The sequence below is a fragment of the Perca fluviatilis genome, chromosome 14 (genome assembly GCF_010015445.1).
Source record: "Perca fluviatilis chromosome 14, GENO_Pfluv_1.0, whole genome shotgun sequence".
In the NCBI taxonomy this organism is placed as follows: Eukaryota; Metazoa; Chordata; class Actinopteri; order Perciformes; family Percidae; genus Perca; species Perca fluviatilis.
The window spans coordinates 34,991,879-35,007,576 of NC_053125.1; the positions used below are offsets into that span (position 1 = coordinate 34,991,879).

The 15,698-nt window shown below is 39.6% G+C and overlaps 1 pseudogene; it reads left to right on the forward strand.

The window, feature by feature from the left end:
- The first annotated feature begins 213 nt into the window (after positions 1-213).
- LOC120572629 lies at positions 214-14,020 on the forward strand (annotated as a pseudogene).
- Positions 14,021-15,698: the final 1,678 nt, after the last annotated feature.

A 15,698-nucleotide genomic window follows, 5' to 3' on the forward strand; every position in this document is an offset into this window, starting at 1 on the left:
ACCCACGGATTGTAAAACCGTGCACACAGTTTATTTATTTTTCTCTTCCCGGAACCTAGGGGGGCTCCGTAGAAAAAGTCCCTTGTTTTGGGCTTGTTTTCACAGGCCTGGTTGCTTATTTGTCTCGCGAGATCTGGCAACACTGATCAGCGCGCATGTTAAACGTCTGGTTGTTTATACTGATAGTGGTTAAAGGTAGAGAAGCTCCGAGAACTGAATTCTTCTCTTACGGTCTGTAGTATAGTGTCTGTGTCTTTACACAGCCTTGCAGACTCCCCGTGCAGCCGCCCAGGCCGAGGTTGGGATATATCTCCGTCCACATCGCCCTGACAACGCTGACTGAGAGAAGCATCAAACAAGTGTGAGTGTGTTTGTGAAATCCTGGAGACATGTTGGACAAAGGTGTCTTCAGCTGAGACCAGAGACCCTCCATCAGATTCAGATCTTAGTCTCTCAGGATCACATCCTTCCCCCAGTCTCTGCTCCTCCTCAACACATTTACAACATTAATATAATACAGTTTTTTACAATCACTTTGGCACTAATTTCAGAACCTTGACATAATTTTTCAAAACTCTTCAAAACTAACCCTACAAAACTCACAACCAATGATAAAAATACACGTTTTTCAAAACTCTAACACTTGTTTCTATTGCTTGGATACAATACACATAAACCAAAGATCATATGTTCATTTAACAAAAATCAGCTGTTCAATATGACACAACTTAACATCAAAGTACTACTATTTCAAAAGGCAATTCACACATTACATTTCAGATGATTGTCTATTCATTTCATTACAATCATCTAACTATCAATGGATACAACTGCTCAAAATGATAAGTAACTGTTGCATTACTCTTAATGACTAGTTGTATGGAAACAGACAAACAATATTCCATGTTTAGATCATGAAAGTTTCAAGATACAAGAGATTCATTGTCACCAGTTAGTGTGGAGCATGAACCAATCAGAATACAGTATCTATGGATGGATCCATGTACTACCTTTACTGTAATGTACTATTGTTTTTCAGACACTGTTTCTATGGTCCCATGTACTACCTTTACTGTAATGTACTACTGTTTTTCAGAACACTGTTTCTATGTCACATATACTACTACTGTAATGTATTACTGTTTATCAGACACTGTTTCTAAGGTCCCATGTACCACCTTTGAGGGCTATTTCAGTATTGCGACGGATCGAATAAGACAAGACAGAAAACAGACTATCAAAATAAAACAGGAAACAGAAAATAAACAGAGAAGTCACAATAGGGAACACAACAAAATATATACAGACCACAATACACATCACAGGATACAGGAACAGAAAACTACAGAATAAACATACAAACACAGGAAACATACAGAAATCAATAATACAGGCAACAGAAATGAACAAACAGGTAACAGAAATGCCGTAGCCATCACAGTATCACCTATTTTTGTACTACAATATTTAATGATTAACCCGCCCGTGAAAATATGGGTAGCTTGTGTGTGGGTGATCTAAAGTAACGTTTCAATCACAATCAATTAGTTTTTTGATCCAATGATTTTGCAAGTGCAAGATTTCTTTTTTACTACGATATGAATGCACAATGCCATGTTTTGAACATTAGACAGTCTGTGTTACAAGTGATGACCGTTGTGAGTTTTGTGTCTAGAGTTTTTTTAAATGAAATCAACGTTCTGAAATTAGTAGCAAAGTGATTGTAAAAAACTAAAAAATGTAGGTTCACAATACATGTTTGCCATCCTAGATGTATGCCAAAATAAAAAGACAGAAACCTGTTTTTCAAAATGCAATCACGTGCCATCTGAGCAGTGTTTGGAAGATTTGTTGACTTTGAGACTCAGAAATCCCCCCAGAACCTGAAACTTTTAATATTCAGGCTGTTCAATATTCATTCATTCATTGTATTACTGTGTCTATCTGTGTCTTGTACACATGTGTCTATCTGTGTGTATCTGTGTCTATATGTGTCTATATGTGTCTATCTGTGTGTATCTGTGTCTATCTGTGTGTATCTGTGTCTATATGTGTCTATATGTGTCTATCTGTGTGTATCTGTGTCTATCTGTGTGTATCTGTGTCTATATGTGTGTATCTGTGTATCTGTGTATGTGTATATCTGTGTATATCTGTGTGTATCTGTGCATCTGTGTATCTGTGTGTATCTGTGTCTATCTGTGCGTGTATCTGTGTAACCTAAAAAGTATTGAATTCAGTAGCCAGCCCTAATCGTGAGGCCTCTGTGAAATGTACGAGTGTATATATATCATGTGCATGTAAACATAGTCAATGCTGGTGAACCACATTGGTTCAGACTGAATGTTGCCATTACATTTTCTAAAGACCTTGGGCCTGTTTCACAAAACCAAGATAAGGGATTAAGCCGGGATTTCCTGGTTATCCTGGATGAATTAAGCCTTGATTCGGTTTCACGAAAGCGGAGGCACATAAATCACCATGGAGATTTATTCTGTGCAGCTAGCCTGGTCCTGACCAGGCTAACAGTCAGGATTTATTTAATCCTGGAGCCTTTTCTGATCACCCAGCAGAGGTTTTCCCCCTATTGTTATTATCAGCCTGGATTAAAATACAACAGGTGCATATTGCTGTTTATTTACGTACTGTTATTATTTTATTGTTGTGACCATTATTTTTTTATTTATAATTATTCATGTGACAGTCATTGTTACTGTTATATTGCTGTATGAAGACTGCTGTTCATATTGTTGTTAGAAGTTTGATGAATATATTATGGCAGTTGTTGAGATTATTAGAAAAGGCTGATAACATTTCAAATGTGTTTTAAATGAAGTCTGTTACTAAGGGCAATACATACAATGCTGTACATTTCTATAGTTGGCCAATGCACCTTGAATTATCTTAGTTGATTAATTTTTTTAAATTCTTTAACAATAAGGATCATGTTTGCATTGTATTTGGCATTCTTAGCACACAATTTATGTTGTCCAGTAAACTGGGAATATAATTTGGGAGGATTGTACAATTTAAGAACATATCCTAATGGTACAATCCTCCCAAATGATAGTCTTAGTTCACTGGACCACTAACTATCTAGTGATGTAGGCTACTGTACATTCATGTAACAACAGGGAGAGGACACCTCAATGGTTTTTGACCTCATATTTGGGGGGAAATAACTAATGAATATACTCTGTTCCATTCAGTGTGCATGGAATTTATCACTTCATTTATCATCACTTCATTATTATCTTCATAGTTTCTAGATTTTAGAGTCCAATTTCTTCAGTGTCTTTATTTTCTATGTCCATATATACAAGGAGCAAGGCATATAATATGTAGAGAAGGAAACTCGGCCTCTATAAAAAATAAAAAAAATGAATCGCGAGAAAAAGCGTGGCAGATATCGGACCGACTGAATGATAGTCTAAAAATATACATTTATGAACTACTGTTCTTAACTGAAACCATTCAATGAGTCACTGTCATTTGCAAAAACGAACAGTTGTACACTTTGCATTAAAAGCGAGCAGTGGAAGTTAATATGACTTAGGAAACTTATATTTTAGCCCATGAGAGAGGAGGAGGAACAGAGTGAAAGAGATATTTACGCATCATGCTCACTTTTAAGGCAAAGAGTACAACTGTTAATGTGTGCAAATGATTAGTAGCCTAATCCTTGAATGGAATGATTATGACGGCTTCTACAGGCCGTGGTCAGTTAATGTATATATTTAGGCTACAGATTGCATTCAGTCGGTCCGTGGTCGTCTGCTAACTCTCTCGCGGTTTCATTACAGCGGCCGTTTCTTTTCTTTTTATACAAGTAATGTGTTTCACGTCGTCATACTTCCACAAGAAGCTGCTGCTCACTCTGTATAAAGTATGTACAATGCGTTATTCTCCATTGTGGCATCAGTAAATCTGTGATCGAGCCTGCGCGGTCTTTTGAGGAAAGCCCGGTGCGGCCAGCATCTATCTGAATTACTTCAGCCTGGCTCAACCTAGTCGCTCCTCCTCAGCCTGGCTTGGTCTTTGTGAGAACGCACCAAGCCAGGCTGCACAGATTAGACTAGGTCAAGCCTCGCTTTATCACTTATCCTGGATTTAGATATTCTGCTTTTGTGAAACAGGCCCCTGGTTGTTCCCCATGAGAATGACTCAGGTTTTTAATTCAACTGTTAAGTTGTTTTTATAGTTGTTTGCTCTCTCCCCACAAAAGAACACTGGAATAAGTGTCTGTACAGGGAAGCAGGCACCGAGCCAGAAGTATGAGGAAACAGATCATATGTCATATCATATTGTTTGATAGCCATTAGCTGCCAAGATGGACAAGTCTCAGGGTCAACAGGGTTGAACAAGTAAACATGACATGAACAGCCATGGTCCTCCTCCCAACTATTCTTTTGATGAGCTCTATTTTTTAAGCTTGTTATGCACTCATGAGCTGTGTGTGTGTTCATTTCTCCTGAACTAAATCTATTGCCATCTCTCTGTTTTCGCCGCATTAATGGTTAAAATGAGTCTTTACACCAAGATGCTCTACATCGGGAGAGATTTGACGTCATTTAAAAAGCTTACGCTTAACAGACATGCTGCCCAATGTAGTGCAGTAAAAAGTACAAAATGTGCATTTCAGTGACACGCAGGACAAGAACCGTCCGAAGATATGGGTGGTTTGTTCCTCCCTCTAAATACGACACACAGGATCATTTCATAACACTGAGTGTATGTTTGTGTTAATAACAAAATAAAAACTACAGTGATTTGTGCAGTTGGTGATTCCATAACTAATATTTGCATTTACTTTGTTTACATGTCACTGAATTCTCTCTACTGTATAATCCACTATATGTATTTGCAATGCCATAGAAATTGCTTACTATCATGTTACAGATTTTTTATATATATATAATAAAACAAAATCTGATGAATCTGGATAAACTTTGTAAGTTGAACCCTTTGTTTTGTTATTTTGTAATACTTTTATTTGACTGTGATGCTCCGTCATATACAGTAAAGTATTTCATCACCACAGTTGACTATGTTACTACTCCTACTGACTATTTACTACTTCAACTAACAGGACACTCCCACCAAAGTGTATGTATAAAAGAGCAGTCAGTGGTGACTACTCTTATCAAAAGAACAGTTCATCAAAGGAACATTGTGGCGGTCATTAACAGGTAAGAGAGAGGCTTTCATGAAATTTAAAAGACCAATTTAATAGTAGGTCTTATAATGCCATTTTCATTGTGATACCAGTATTTCAAAGATTTTTGCACTCAGTTTCATCTAGTGGTAGTTAACCTAATCCATGCTGAGAATGGTTATTATTGATCTCTCCCCACCAGGATTCTTCTGCTTTCCAGAGTGAAAATGGTGAATTATGAAGTGACTCTATCCACTGGCGATCTTGCCTATGCCACCACTTTTAACAAGGTCTTCATTAAGCTGGTAGGAACAGATGGGAGAGCAAACGCTACGTGGCTCAAAGGAGCTTTACAATTCACCAAAGGAACAGTGAGTCTGAAATATCCCCTCTCCGTTTAAAATGTATTACATGCTTCCCTCAGCGTTGCCTATATGAGATCTTATTCACATCAAATACTGTGATTGTATTGCACAAGTTAGATTTTCTCCACCCTTTTACATTTAGGGATTGTATAATTATTGAGATGTTATGGCTCCAGTTCTTGGTTATCAAATACACTTTATCTTCATCTCTTGTTTGATGTCCTGGCTGTTTTAAATGTAGCTGCAGGTTTCACAATTCAATTGAAAATTATTTAAATGTAACAATATATTAACATTTTAAAGCACTTAAATATATATTAGTAAACTTAAGTCACTTAGCGATCACATGCAGTGAATATTTAATATACTTTTACGTCCGTTTGGTGAGCCCAAAGTTGAAAATATGGCATTTTAAAAGTAGCCTACATTTCCGGTAGCACTAACTCGGTAGACTACAGAGAAAGTGTGATACTTTTCGTCCGTTTCGGGAGTTATAGAGGGAAAATATTTCAGTCGACACATTAAGCAGAACCAAAATGTGGAACCAAAATTTACATTCTAATCCGTCCGATTCCTGCGGTTAGTAGGGAACCGGTTCCACAGTTGGAACCGGGTTTCGGGTACCCAACCCTAGGTAGGACAGGCCAGGTTAATGGAATGAGCAGGGTAATAGACCTTTTTCACGGCAGACATGTTGACATGTCATAGTAGTAAAAGCACAGGCATATTCTAACCATTAATGATGGCTGCATTCCACTTAGGAGAGGCCCTAGTATTAAACCATTACTGATGGCTGCATTCCACTTAGGAGAGGTCCTGGTATTAAACCATTACTGATGGCTGCATTCCACTTAGGAGAGCCTGGTATTAAACCATTACTGATGGCTGCATTCCCACTTAGGAGAGGTCCTGGTATTAAACCATTACTGATGGCTGCATTCCACTTAGGAGAGACCCTGGTATTAAACCATTAATGATGGCTGCATTCCACTTAGGAGAGGTCTGGTATTAAAACCATTAATGATGGCTGCATTCCACTTAGGAGAGACCCTGGTATTAAACCATTAATGATGGCTGCATTCCCTTAGGAGAGGCCCTGGTATTAAACCATTGCTGATGGCTGCATTCCACTTAGGAGAGGCCCTGGTATTAAACCATTAGCGATGGCTGCATTCCACTTAGGAGAGTCCTGGTATTAAACCATTACTGATGGCTGCATTCCCACTTAGGAGAGGTCCTGGTATTAAACCATTACTGATGGCTGCATTCCACTTAGGAGAGGTCCTGGTATTAAACCATTACTGATGGCTGCATTCCACTTAGGAGAGGTCCTGGTATTGTGCGTGCTGACTCACTTGAAATATCTTACTGGGACCGCTTGCTCTGTTTGTGTGTGTATGTGTGTGTGTTGTGTGTGTGTGTGCGCTTACTGGGACACCAGATGGAACTGAGTCATCCTTAAGGTTATCAATTTCCGATATTTTTCCTTCTACATGACAAGTCAAACTGTCTGGTCCATACCAGAGCAGGACGGAGTAAGCAGAGTCAGAAATGACATGGAGGTTAATAAGGCAAAAACATGAAACGGGCAATGTTTCTAACAAACTAAAGCATGGCTGAAGTAGGACTTGAAGCAGTTCAACATATTTGATGAAGTTGCATGATTCTTGCAATTTTGGGGTTGTATCCAAAATGGTTGAATGCACTTAATGTAAGTTGCTTTGTATTGTAAATGTCAAGTAATGTATAAACACTTTTATTTATTTTTTCTTTTTACTCCAGTTGATATCCTGCCCTGTTTCCATTGGTACTGCCAGATAGAGCTGGACAAACAGCCTCTCCCACCTGTTCCTGAAGACTCTTGGTTCCCCCGCCAAGGTGGAAGTGAAATCTCCTGAGGAGATACCTACACCCCTTCCTATCTACCGTTGGATCACTGACAGCAAGGTGCACCGCTTCGGGAGGAACAGGTTTGTCTAAATTAGCTTGGCATCCTGTCACGGCTGTTCACTTGACCACAGAAAGCATAAAATAAAGACATTCGCCAGCCGGCGGTCTATAAGAAGGCTGGGGTTAATTCATGCCAACATACTATACTGTATATACAGTATAAACAAGTTCAAACTGGGTTGTGGTTCTTTCTCCAAGCTCTGAGAGTCTTCGAAGACAACCATCATCTTGGCAGGTACAGTCGGCAGATGGAACTGGGTCAAAGAGAGAAGGCCTATCGGTGAGAGCTCAGAGCAACACATTTTATTTCAGGCACTCCAAAACTAACATGCCTCCAAACCTCCTCCACCTTTGGTTAATATACATTCATGGCACACAATGAAAAATGAATCACAATATGACATTGTTACACCTGCCAGAGTTTATTTAAATTCATTATACTATAACATACAGTATGCTGCAAAATTGCAATATTACATAGATAAATAAATGCCAAGGACAGTACATTATTCTTAGATAAATGGGAGTTACACTGGTATGTCTTTCTGCTCTTCTATATTTATTCCAGCTGGCATGTGTATGCAGAGGAATACCCCCACTGCACTGAAGTCAACGGACCCTCTTTCTTTGCCTTGTGAGATCCGCTTCTCCTTTACTAAGACCACAGAGTTTCTCTACACTGCAGCCACCGGGTAAGGTCCTCAATTTCTGTCGAAATCTATCTGTGTTACTATGTACCTGACTATCAATGGATTTTAAGGCAGTATAATGAAGTTACTCTACTTTCATTTTCTAGGTTGACTGAACTGCAACTTAGGGTCTGGCTGATTGCAAGAAGAACTGGACAAATATTGATGATATCAATCCGGTTGTTCTGCTCCAAAGCGGACTGACATATCAGGTACACTATCATGGGCGTTTCATGAAATACTTGATACTGTATTTATAGTAGTACACAGGGCCGGACTGGGGAGGGGAAGGGACTGAGTACACAGCGCCCTCATGTGAGGAAGGGTCCAAAAGATACTAGAATGAATAGCTGTACGATAGCGGGGAGGGGCCCATAGAAAATACCCTTTTCTACAGGGGCTAGAATTTTTGCTACGCCCTGGTAGTACACTACACTATATTTACTCAGATAATTAGACTGCATTCCTACCAAAAAAACAACTACTAAATAGTTTATTGAGCTCGTGGCTTGGCTCCAAAAGGTGACAGAAGTAAACATGTATAAACCTAAGTTAGGGTGTCCTAATTTTATGATTTTTCCATGTGTAAGACATTGTTTTCCTTGTTCCAGTTTCACGCGTGCAGCACATAAGCTGATAACAGTAGCAGAGTAAGATTTTCTGGCCAACATTTTGAAACTCAGTCAAAGTTTAACTCTGTTCATTTCCAGACTATGTCCAGGAACATTGGAAGGAGGACGCTTTTTGGCTACCATTATCTAAAATGGTCTCAACCCCATGTTGATCCGGACGTTGTTCAGCTCTGCCCGATAACTTTCCTGCATCACTGACAACATGGTCTCCCTCCATGGTCAAGGGTAAGCTTGAGAAATGAAATGGAGGTGGATATCCTGATCTTGATTGACCTTAGTTTTTTAAACAATCGTGTTCTGCCCCACGACATGTTCAATTAGGGAATTGCATGTTGAGATGTTTACTTAGTGTATGTAATATCCACACTGTATGCGTAGCGAGTCAAATAGTCTCTCATCCTCACTAAACTTTCAAACAGAAAGGCAACATATTCCTCTGTGACTACAAGCTTTTTGGATGGAGTGAAAGCAAACACCATCAATGGGAAGAAGCAGTACTTGATGGCTCCCCTCGTCCTGCTCCATGAAACACCTGATGATAAACCACGTGCCAATTGCTATCCAGGTGAGATTAGAACTCAAATGTAGCTTATACTGAAGCTTTAGGTTAGGGAGTAATCCCTCTTCCAGGACTGACAGACATGCACTACTATACTGTATATGTCATATATACAATATATAGCAGGTTAGACATAAATACCTTTTAGTAAAATTACTAATGAAGAACAAACATACTGCATATGAAGAATGTGGGTTTAGAGAAAAGCTATATTTTAAGGTATTTTCATTGTAATTGCCAGACAGCATACCTCCCTCTTTCCTTTGTGCAAAGAGCATAAAGTTAGACATGAAATCATTGATGATAAGAGGATCAACAATCCTGTGCTCTGACCTGGGATTCAATGAAAATCTGAATTTCCTCGTAAGGGATCAACTAACTGAATAGCAGAAGAAACCTTTAGTAAATAGACGACAACATACAAAAATTACAGAACATTCTATAAGAACATTGATAACCAGTACTGCAAGATGGATCCGTGGATTGAATAAACCGCACCCACCCTTCCTTCTCCTGCAGCTGAAGCAGACTCCAGCAGATGACAACCCCATCTTCTTTCCTACCGATTGTCACGGTGACTGGTTGATGGCCAAGATTTTTGTGAGAAGTGCAGATTTCAGTGAGCATCAATATGTTCACCTGCTGCGCACTCATCTGCTGGCTGAAGTGTTTGCAGTGTCACTGCTGCGTAATGTGCGCCAATGGTGCATCCCTGTACAAGGTAACTGAAGGCTGAATACTCAACTTACTGTAGTTGTAGTTTTATCAACTTGATTTTATCTTCAAAGGTAGATGAATCATGTTTGTGTGTTTTTATTTTGCAAGCATTTCTCACTGCTAAATGGTATAGAAGCATCCCGATTTCTGACTTTGTTAACATGTAATAGTGTTACTAACAGAGTTCCCTCTTTCCCTCAGCTCCTCATACCTCACACTTTCGCTACACTCTGCAGATCAACTACTTAGCTCGAAGTCTTCTAATATCTAAGACTGGAGTTTTTTACACGAATGCGTAAAGCTCACTAAACAACGTTTTTGTTTCAATGTAATTTACAGTATTTGTGTCTAACTACATCCCTTACATATCTGACTGTTATCTAGTTTGCAGCTTCTGGTGGAGGTATGATAACAATCCTGAAGAGATCACTGTCCTCAATGACCTACAGCTCCCTCTGCATACCAGAGCGACATTGCTGAACGTGGTTTGGAGGCTGTGCCGAACTTCTACTACAGGGATGATGGACTCAAGCTTTGGGATATCATCCAAAAGGTAGTACAAGGTGGAAAAAAGTATCCCCAAATCCTGCCCTCTTTAGTAGCTAGCGTTTGTTCTCTTATGTAACTCAGTTCAATTTCTCATTAATCATTTTGAGTCAGCCAACATTTGTGTAGGGTTTCCTGTCCATAATCTAAAGGTATTAACTACTAATCTGCAACATTTGAGCTCCACCACGCCTATTAATGTCTTTTTCCAAATAACCTTAACAACAGGCCGAACACCTACAGTACTTTGACATCGCTGATGAAGTTACCTCAAAGTTACCACACTATGGGCGCACTCTACCACGTGAGCTACCCAGGCCTAGCTACTGCCTCTTGATTTGAGGTAGAGTGGCAGTTGGTTCTGACATTTTATCAATATTCCTGCCTGAAATACTTTGATAGATAATCTCGGCGAGATGAGATGAGAGGCATCCTTACACTTAAACATTGAAGGTGTCAGTTTCAATAAAAAACTATATTCAGTGTGGTTGAGTCCTGTAGCTCTGAGGTGATATCCAAGTATAATCCTTTGTAATGGCAGAGGGGACTGTATTGGAATGACAGAATATGAAATGTGCACTTCTTTTGGAGTTTAAATAAAATGGATGATTCACCTACATAAATAGTTTGAATATAAACATATTTACTTTCTTGCCCAGAGTTAGATGTGAGAAGATCAATAAGTTTGCGTGTTAAGTACGGAGCTACAGCCAAGAGGCTATTATCTTAGCTTAGCATAAAGACTGATCTCTCCAAATGTCCAAAATACGCCTACCAAAGCCTACCTCACTGTAAAACCCAGATCATTACTTGCTCCAAATTTTTGGGGGTGGCGGTAGCTCAGTCTGTAGGGAGTTGCGTTAGGAGCCTGAAACTAGCTGGATCAAGCCCCCGTAAGGACCAAAGTCGGAGTGTGGATTTCAGGCCTTTGTGTGATTTCTAACAAAACAGAGTGTAAATTGTAATTTCCCCACTCAATAATAAAAATAATAGTCTCACTACTGTAGTGTGTATAACAATACATATCTCAACTAGGAATGTGCTTTATATTTTACCTACCTACATTTCTCAAAGGTTTGTGCAGGGAGTGCTCAGCTTCTACTACAAGAATGATGCTGAGGTCCAAAAAGACTCCGAACTGCAGAAGTGGATTTCAGACATTTTTGAACATGGATTTCTTTCCCAAGCATGCACAGGTGAGTTTTAATTTAAAAAAAGCTTATTATGGTGATAAATGATGCTTTATGTGCACATTTAGATATTATATTATCATAGTGCAAACATAACTCAACTAGTCATCTGGATGTCTTTGAGTCAGTTTATTCTTTCTAATTCTCAGGAATTCCACAGAGTTTCACCACCGTGGTTGAGTTGGTCAAGTTTGTCACCATGGTGATCTTCACTTGCTTTAGGACACCACTCAGCTGTGAATGCTGGACAGGTGAAGCCTTTTAACTTAACCTATTTTTTGTGGAATTGTGTTGCAGTTTAGTTTTAGTTTAGAGGGCATTAACAAGAGTCTACAGCATGCTAACAGGTCTGTAACGCTGCACTTAGTCACAGTGATGCTTTGAACTAAATGCAACCGCGTACTAAAATACTCACAATGAAAACGCTAACATGCTGACTTTTTAGTATTTATGTTTACAAAGTTCACAATCTTAGTTCACCATGTTAACATGCAAACATTTTAGTAATTAGCACAAAACACAAACAACAGCTGAGACGGATGGAAATGTCAGTTTTGCAGGTATTTGGTCATAAAGATTGGACAAATCTCATTTTGATGTGATGATGGCGCTGGATGACAAGTCAGAGGATCACCAAAGTGATTCCAACATGAATGTGTGAACGGGATTTAATGACAATCTAGGAAATAAAGTTGTTAAATTGAAAACCACAAATGTTAACCTCATGGTGGTGCTAAGTAAAAGTCAGGGGATCACCAAAGTCATTAGGACCTATCCTCTGGGGACCACGCATCAGTGTGGACCAAAGTGGTGAACCGACTGACCTATAGACTGGCGCAGCGTGACTTCAAGGAGTATTAAAGTGTAACTCTCACCAAAATGCAACCTAGGACCTTGTTGTGAATGTACCCAAGTTAAACTTTAGTTTAAAAGCATATTTAGGGCCCGGAAACGCCACTTTTAAGATTGACCGTATTTTCGTTTTTCAGTCAAATGGCCCTTTGAATGGAAGTGCTAGGGCACTACTATGATAGCATCAAAATCACTATTTTTAAAACACTAAGGGACTGTTCGTTTATTTATTTAAGGGGCCACCAGAGGAGTTTTGGGACCTTTCATCAAAAGACATGACCCCTCCCTCTCTGCGACAATAAATTTTGTATGACCCTCCAAAATGATTAGGAAAAGAGGCATAACCCTCCCCAACATTTCATTGATGCCTGCTATGCTGGTTTGCGCTTGGTAAAGCAGCCTAGATGCCCAGTGTTTGTTTACAGCTTTGAGATACACGCTTTACCTCTCTCTTATCTCACCTCACACTCCTCTGTAATGGTGATGGGGGCCATTTCAGTAGATTTACTTACTAACATTGTTGGGAAACACAATAAGCATGGAAACTAAATGCACACTTGCATTACTTCAAATACTAAGTTACTCCTCTAGTAAACTAGTATTCACATGAAATAAAACATTGAGACCATTCAACAAAGTACACTGGGTAATAATCAATCGCCAATCATGGTACGGCAGTCTTGGAACGTAATAGACAGACGGTGCGGAAATAATTCAACTAAAATGTAACAGTGAACAATCAGTGTTCGACCTACAGTCTGTTGAGATGCCTCTCCAAACGCGCGCGCAATCACACCATAAAACGTTAAGACACATTAAGAAAAAGATCCGTATTTTGGTCAAATCAATGACACGTAAAAAAGAAATCTACAGCGATCAGTAGATCCACAAAAGGGTCACGGTGTATCCAGCAAGGCCTATATGAGTGTCACATTCACCAGCCAGCTCCAAACAGGTGAAAGAGGCCTCTCCACTTCGCCCGTTTAAACAAATTGGAATAAATGTAGAAAAGTCAAAATCTACACAAAACGCGCAATCAAGCCCGACATCAAATTTATATACATGGCATTTAGGAAACCTTTATGGTAACGTTGGATGGCTAGATGTCCCATCGTCAGCCAGGTAATATTTTTTTACCTAAAGCAGTATATGAAATCAGATGTATTACCTACCACCATTTAGTTGTTTTGTGTTATTTAAAATATTTATAAAATATCTGGTCATGCCAAACGTGGGGCCTAATTATTCATTCATTCATATTCACTCATTTTTAAACAATGCAATTACCCGTTTCAGCCACCAGGGGAGGCAGTGCACCTCTTGCCCGCAGCAAACTCCACGTATGCGGTCAGACCCATCTGCTAGGGTGCTGATGGGGGCCGAGACTACTACATGGAAAAATATGCACCAAACAAGCCACTTTGAAATGTTGTTGCTCTTTTCATGTCACCCAACTTTCCGAAAGTTGGGTGACCCCTCTCCAGAGTAAAAAATGTTGGGCGACCATCCCCAGCAAAGAATAAAATGAGCATGACCCCTTCCCTATTTTCCTCCGGTGGTCTATTCCATAAATACCGAATGGTCCCTAAGAAGGCCCCTCACTAACATGAAGTATCACCAGGGCTCTACGCATGAACTCAGCATTGGGAACATTGTTTGTGTACACACAGAGTTTAGTAAAAGAAATGTTTTAACAACTCACTTTAGTCAAAGTGTCTGTGAACACAATGTTCTCGATGCTGAGTTCATGTGTAGAGCCTCCGTGATACTTCGGAGCAAGTGTCAAGCCTTCTTAGAGTGTTAAAATAATGATTTTTGATGTGATCATAGGATTGCCCCCCTAGCACTCAAACAAAACACCATAATTCCTAAAAGGTAGCATTTCATCCTAATTATGCTATTAAACAAAAGTTTGACTCGGGTACACTTCCACACAAAAGACCCCAGGTTGCATTTTGGCGAGAGTTACGCTTTAAGCAGTAATCTGTCAATCATGAATTCATTGCAGTATGACTATGATGGCTGGAGACGCGTTCATATCTTATTTATTTGGCTGGACCTCTTCACATCTCCCTACCTGCTGCTTCACATAATTTTATTTGCTTAGTTGCATGGTTAAAGAAAATAAAATACATCCATGAATAAAACAAAACCGCATTCTGACTCTAACAACACATTCGCTTTATGCCTGTTAGATAGGGGACTTCTTTTTAAAAGCCAGGCCTTGTTTTGTGTAGTGACACCTTCTACTCTTAACTAAAGTAAATATGTCTCTATTTATATTCTTTATTTAAGTACTGAGATTCAGTACTTCCTCCACCGCTGCCCGACAATATCCGAAAACCTGTCTCCCAGGAGGTGTCATGTCCTTATATGGTGTGTCATGTCCTTATATGGGAATTCTATGGACGTTATTTATGCTAATTAGAACAACTGGCACGCTTTTCAGTTACAAAACATGATTCATCAATCCTAAGAACGCGATGCATTACTCCTGTTGTTTAAGAACACCCACAGAATCCGACGTAGACTTTCTTAGGAACCTTCTAGAAACATATTTAAGAGAAAAAACTTAGGAAGATATTGGGTGAATGAGGCCCACTGTCCTGAAGCTCGGGAGAAAAAAATAAATAAACTACCGCAGCTTGTAAAACTGGCGACAGCTTACCAATCTGTCCACATGGATGTAAAGTGACAATCTGTACCCACGGATTGTAAAACCATGCACACAGTTTATTTATTTTTCTTCCCGAACCAAACTTCCATAGGGGGCTCCGTAGAAAAAGTCCCTTGTTTTGGGCTTGTTTTCACAGGCCTGGTTGCTTATTTGTCTCGCGAGATCTGGCAACACTGATCAGCGCGCATGTTAAACGTCTGGTTGTTTATACTGATAGTGGTTAAAGGTAGAGCAGCTCCGAGAACTGAATTCTTCTCTTACGGTCTGTAGTATAGTGTCTGTGTCTTTACACAGCCTTGCAGACTCCCCGTGCAGCCGCCCGGCCGAGGTTGGGATATATCTCCGTCCACATCGCCCTGACAACGC